This window comes from Cupressus sempervirens, chromosome 3 (assembly GCF_028749045.1).
Source record: "Cupressus sempervirens isolate cs-2001-9-10 chromosome 3, ASM2874904v1, whole genome shotgun sequence".
Classification (NCBI taxonomy): Eukaryota; Viridiplantae; Streptophyta; class Pinopsida; order Cupressales; family Cupressaceae; genus Cupressus; species Cupressus sempervirens.
Window position 1 is genome coordinate 361973453 of NC_143120.1, and position 6885 is coordinate 361980337.

Below are 6885 nucleotides of genomic sequence, written 5' to 3' on the forward strand. Positions count from 1 at the left end.
CCAAAATAGGGTATGTGATGACAAGTAGGGGTCCATAACACCTTACCCTCTTTCCCTTTTCTTGTCATGAGAAGAGATTCTACACTATTGGGGTCCAACTAAAGCCCTTCCCCCGTAAATGGCCACTTCTTTCCCATCTAAGGGTGAGTAATGTCAAAACAACCCACAAAATGTCTTCAAAAAACAACCAAAACAAGAAGGAAAAGCATTCAAGAAAACACGTTTCAATCCCTCCCAAGCATACCCAACATACATACAAGCATACCAATGAAAACACAATAACATATGCATAAAACAAAGCATGAACAACATAAACAAAAAGAGCTGAAGAATCCTACCTTCAGAACAAGGTTATGGCCAAATGAACAAGTTTGAGAAGAGCATTCTCTTCCTTCTCCTTCTCCTTCAATCATAGATTTCACTCTAAAACTACAGGTTGGGTAACAACCAAAACCATCTCAAAAATGCCTCTAAATAAGTTCAAAACTCAACTACCTCTAAAATGCAATAACTTCCCCCACTTGCCTAAAATTCTAAAGGCTTCTAACTCAACTAAACCTAAGGCTAACCTCTAGGTGAAGTTAGAGTCATTCAACCCATGGTAAAAACATTCAATTTTCGCACTAAAGCAAAAATAGACTTTTTGAGTGACCATAAAAGTCAACAAAAGGGGCTAAGGGAGTGGAAAATGCTCCCAACCCATACCCATACCCCTTGGGTACATAGATTTTATGTTTTAAGGCCTTTAGAATTAATTAGGGACCTAACAAATGCTAGGAAACTTTTAGGACTTTTAACAGCCTTCTAAAATGCAAATTACTCACTAATCAATGTTAGGGTAATTAACCTTGATTCCCCACTAATTAGCAAAAGAGGTCACTAACCTAATCTAACTTATATCTTTAGGTCACTCGATTAATCCTAACTATTATGTTGAAGTGCATCTATAATTCACGAGTGTCAAGTGACACTATAAAAACACTATTACGAAACACTAATATTTAAATATTATAGAATAATATATTCATTCAATCCATGACACAAATAAAATGCGAATAAAAAGGTTTGCATCTTTCATTAGATTCAACCTTGGTTTCCACAATTTGGTACATAGGGTTCAGTTTTGTCTCTTCGTTAGATTTCTTAGCTAAAATATCCTGCACACTCATTGCATACATCAGTGGCTCAAGAAATCACATGCATATATGTATATATCGTATCACGGAAATCACATAATGAAAAAATTCATATTTTAAATAATTAGTTTCTTATCTCATTCTACTCATATTATTAATAATTAAAATTGCATAATCAAAGTGTTAATTCTGCTTTCACTTACTTCATCAATATACATGCTCATAAAGCATTAAATGATGAAATCAAATATCTGAAAGTAAAACATCACACAACATGAAATAATATAATATGTTCAGTGTATCTGGTAGTGTCTCAACATATCGAGTCATGAGTATCAAAATAATAAAATATCAATTATGCTATGATGGGTCCAGGCGAGGCCTCACACTATTTGGTTGTTTCGAATGCGTTGAAAGGAGTCATGAAATAACCTATGACCCATTTTGACACATTTCATGACAATATATGTCCCTAGAAGCCCTTGGACCCCTAGGGATCTATTTGGTTGGTTTAAATGTGTTGAAAAGGGTCATAGATTAACCTATGACCCCTTTCGACACATTTGATGACCATATATGTCCCTATGGGCCATAGGACCCCTAGGTGTTGGAATATTTTAGAATAACTGAGAGAAGGAGTTGTGAATTAGTTATCCAAGGTCCAAATGTATAAATAAAAATTTTCACAACTTAGTGAACCCATTCATTTCCATGCATGCATCCATAAGATTATGCAATCATTAAAACTTGTAGGTTACTGTCAAATCAACTTGCAAAAATGTAAAGCATGAAGCATAATAGATTCATCACCACATTTGACATAATGATTTACGTGGAAACCCAATTTGGAAAAAAAAACCACTACTAACATGCTACTCCTTTTCACTCTTTCGAGGTGATGCCCTATGAAAGGCCAACCCTGTTAAAGGTTATAATACACACTGTTAAATGTGACCCGATAAAGGGATTTGAATTGCCCTATTAGAAGTGACATTTTTTAGAGGACTTAAATAGGCCATTCACTTGGAATGTCACCTAGTTAAAGGATTTACAAATTACTACTAGGTCAACCTTACTCTAAAGGATATACCCTAGACTGATACAATTGTTAGAGAGTAACAATAGAGCTTTGATCTGATAAAACTTACAACTTCTCTTGTAGATTATAGATCTATGTTTAGTCCTTAATTTTACTTGGCCTTCATACTTTGTAGCTCTAATAGCTTGTTCACCCTTCAAGCATTCATTTCCTTAAGCCTTCTTGCTTAACATGCCATTACAAACTCTTCTCTTGGGTCACTTGGTGAAGCAAAACCCTTAACTCCTTCTCTTCCTTAGGTTCTCGCACATTACAACTTTGCTTCATGACCAAACATTCCTATAAGTAGGAAATTATGATATTTTCCTACTCATTTTCCATCATCAAAATTTAGGGTTTGGATGGATTAAGTAGGATACTATGTATCTAACCCATATCTCATATCTCTTCAAGAAACTTCTCCTAGAATCCATTTCAATTTGCCTAAAATGGTTTACCTCAAATTTTGTACCACCAGCTCATCAACCTTATCTTCCACCTGGTTCACAATATTCAAGAAAAAAAACTTTTTGGCTCAAATTCAACAAATTTTGATCTTTAAAATAATGCAATAGCTTGACATTATCAACTTTGTGATGCTTGGCACATACTATGTTGCTTGGCATCTATTATGAATTCAGTCAACATCAACTAAAGTATACTAATGCTCAACATCAATTAAACTTTACTCAACATCAACTATTTTGCTTGGTATCCACTAGAATTTGCTTTCACTCAGCTCCAACTAACTTTTTGCTCAGCTTGCACTATCTTTGTTCAGCACCTACTATCCACTTGGTCAAGCTTGGTGGAAAAACTTTATGTAACTTGTTCTTCTAAAATTTCTAAGTGTAGCCAACATTTGTAACCTTAAGTAAATTATCAATACATCATGTCATCATTATCTTAACTGATGCTTGTACTTCATTACATAATCATAACTCAACCTTTCCTCTAGGTGCTTTTGTTACATCTTATTGATCAAATCCTCTTCTTCAATCAACTCAGTGATAGTACTTGAATCTTATAAGCAATTGTCTTACCAGCAAATAGTAAGTTTGACATCAGTGACAAAAAAATTATTGAAACACATAGTCTTCTTTAAAAATCTCCCTCTTTCAATGATCTCTTTCAATTAGATCTCAAAAATCTCCATCTTTGGCATTGATGGAAAACCAAACTAATCAACTAAGTCAATCAAATGATGAACATCTTGTTGATCCAAACTGACTAGGTTAAAATAGTAAGACAATACCAAAAAGAAAAACTTGTGTCAAAATTTCTCCCTCTTTCAACAACTTCCATTTTTTGATTAGGTTACAAAACTCCTTATGACTCCCTCTAAGTTCTTTCTTGTATCTTTTTCATCATACATGTGTTTTCTTCTTATATTGCTGACCACTAACACTCTTCATCTCTTTGACAACAATCTCTTGATATTGTTGATTAGGAATATCTCCCTCATTATTTATACTAGTTTGATCAGTAGAATATCTCCTTTTTTATTAGTAAATCTCTCACTCTTTTCTGGCTCTTGATCAATATCTCCTCTATCTGTTCTGACTCTTGATCAATAGAATATCTCCCTCTTTGACAAAAATGCCAAAGACATATCATCTTAGCATATTAAACATGTAGATATAGGCTTTTATAGTTTCTTTAGTTTCTCCCTCTATCACCTTACTTGTGACTGATTTGAAGTTTCAGCTCTATGATTAGTTTAGGCAGCTCCTAAAGTAAGATCCTTTGCATCAATGTGTAACATATAAATATCAGTTTATTTGATGAAGGGAACTCCTCTTATTACTTAGTGAGCCTTTGATAGGGGTATCACCCTTAATTTACCTCTTATATACTCATGAGCATCCTTAGGTAATGGTTTTGTGAAGATATTAGCAATTTGCTCCTTTGTGTTAACATATTCCATCTTCAACTCTTTATCTTGAACTAACTCTCTCAAGTAATAATACTTGATTGCAATATGCTTAGTCTTTATGTGCATCACTAGATTCTTTGATATATTGATAGCACTTATATTATTACAATAAATTATCACTAGTTCTATGATTTCTTCCTTCACTCCTTTGAGTAGCTATTTGATCCATACAATGTTTGTGCAATTTATAGCAGCAACAACATATTCAACTTCAATAGTAGATTGTGAAGTACAACTCTATTTCTTGCTAGTCTATGTAACTAGTCTCTTGCCAAAGAAAAATGCTCCTCCACTGGTGCTCTTCTTGTCATCAATATTTTCAGCCCAATCAGCATTAGTGTAGGCTCTCAATTCAAAATTTTCATTCTTCTTGTAGTATACACCAAATTCATCTGTTCCTTTTAGATATCTCATTATTTCCCTTACAACCATTAAATGATTTTCCTTGGGATTAGCAAAGAATCTTGCAACTATCCCTATAGATAATGCAATATTAGGTCTGCTATGTACTACATATTGCAATTTGTCAATCATAGACCTATACATGGTTTGGTTCACCTCTGCAAAAATCATCTTTCTTTCACAACTTGTATCCTATCACCATAGGTGTACTTACTGGTTTGGAATCCTCTAATCCAAAAAATTTCAATAGCTCATTGACATACTTTGATTGAGTGGTGTGCATACCATACTTCATCTGATATACTTGCAAACCCACAAAAAATTTGATTTCTCCAAACATAGACATTTCAAATTCTTGTTTCATTTGATTTGAAAAATTCTTACATAAAGCATTTTGACCTTCAAATATGATATCATCAACAAATATTTTAGATAACATAATACCTTTGCCTTTCTCTATCTTTATGTACAAATTTTTGTTATCATCAGTCCTTTCAAATCCAATCTTCACAAGATAATTATGAAGTCTCTCATACCATGCTCTAGGTGTTTATTTCAAAATAATGTAGCTTTTGGTAGAATAATAGACTTCCTAAGGGTAAGGGAGAAATTCTAGTTCTAGTTCCATAGCCATATGTAGATGGATATAGTGACCATTTCAAATTAATCAGATTGTAGAGCCATAGCTATCCCTTCCATTTATAGATTGAGATGGAGATCCACTAATTGTAGAGGCATAGGCACAGGTAGCAAGAGAGGAGGTAACATCAAAACCATAAATCATAAATGGAGGTGTGTTTGCATAGGTAGTTTACTTTGTTGTTGGCCCATAAGAATTTCCAGATAATTCATATCTCCTTTCGAATAGTAGGTCATTTCAGTGCTCATTCAACATGCATAATAACCTATGTTTATGCACACCAACAAGCGCCATCCCACCAATAGTTGTTTATCCTAAGCCACCTATTTCCCTACTCTTTTAATCCATTCTAGGTGAAAATCCCATGGATTCAGTGAACTGAGTGAAAGTTTAAGTTTAACCTATTTCAGATCCAAAGCCAGCTGATTCTGCCATGAATGAATTGAAGAGTCTACATACCATGTTCTTATTATTATCATCAACAGAACCTTCTGGTTGTTCTATGTAAACTTCTTCCTCTAATATGTCATTCAAAAATGCAGATTTAACATCCATCTAATAAACTTTGAAACTTCTGTATGCACTATAAGCAAGTAGAGTTCTTACTCCTTCCAATCTAGCAATAGGGGCAAATGTCTCTTCATAGTCAATTCCTTCTTCTTGTGTATATCCCTTGCAAACTAATCTTGCTTTATTTCTTATGACTTCACCATTCTCATCTAGGTTGTTTATGAATACCCACTTGGTACCAATCACATTCTTGTCTTCTAGTCTAGGAACTAAACTCCATGTTTTGTTCTTTTCTATTTGTTCAATCTCCTCTTCCATGGCTTTTTACCAGTCAACATCTTCTAGTGCATCTCTTACTGACTTGAGCTCCTTCATGCTTAGCAAAAATGATTCACTTCTCAATCTATTTATTTTCATTGGCCTAGCATCTTTATCTCCAACAATTTGAGTAATAGGATGATGTCTTTTGACATATTTGGACAATCTTGGCTTAGCTCTTGTTTCTTCATTTTTTTCTTTCGACTTCAGAATCACTATGCATATCTCTATTAGGTATCTCAGCATCTCTTTCATGTGTACTAATCTTACAATTGGAATGTGCATCTATTTCATTCTATAACTTGGAATCTTAATGCAATTCAGTTCCTGAATGCAATTTGGCATTTACAAGATGTGACTCAGCAGTAATTAAAACTTGTTGTTGGTTTGTAACTTGATTTGCAACATCTTCTTTAGTAGGAATTCCTTCATAAAATTATACAAATGATTTGTATTCTTCTAGCTTTTCATAGGTTCAACCTCATCTACTTTTTTATATTCATCAAAATTTACATTTGCACTTTTCACAATTTTTTTAGTGTTAGTATTCAAACACTTATAAGCTTTACTTCTTGTGGAACATCCTAGGAATATACCTTCTTTACTTTTTGCATCAAGTTTTCCATTCCTAACATCTTTAAGATGTAACACTTACTTCTGAATACCTTAAAGTATTTTACATTGGGTGGATATCCATACCATAGTTCAAAAGGTGTTGAATGGGTACCTTTCTTGATTTGCACATGGTTCAAGGTATAGATAGCTATACTTACAGCTTCTCTCTAGTATTTCAGAGTAACATTATTCTCCATCATGAGTGTTCTAGCACAGTCCATTATAGATATGTTTCTCCTTTCAACTATTC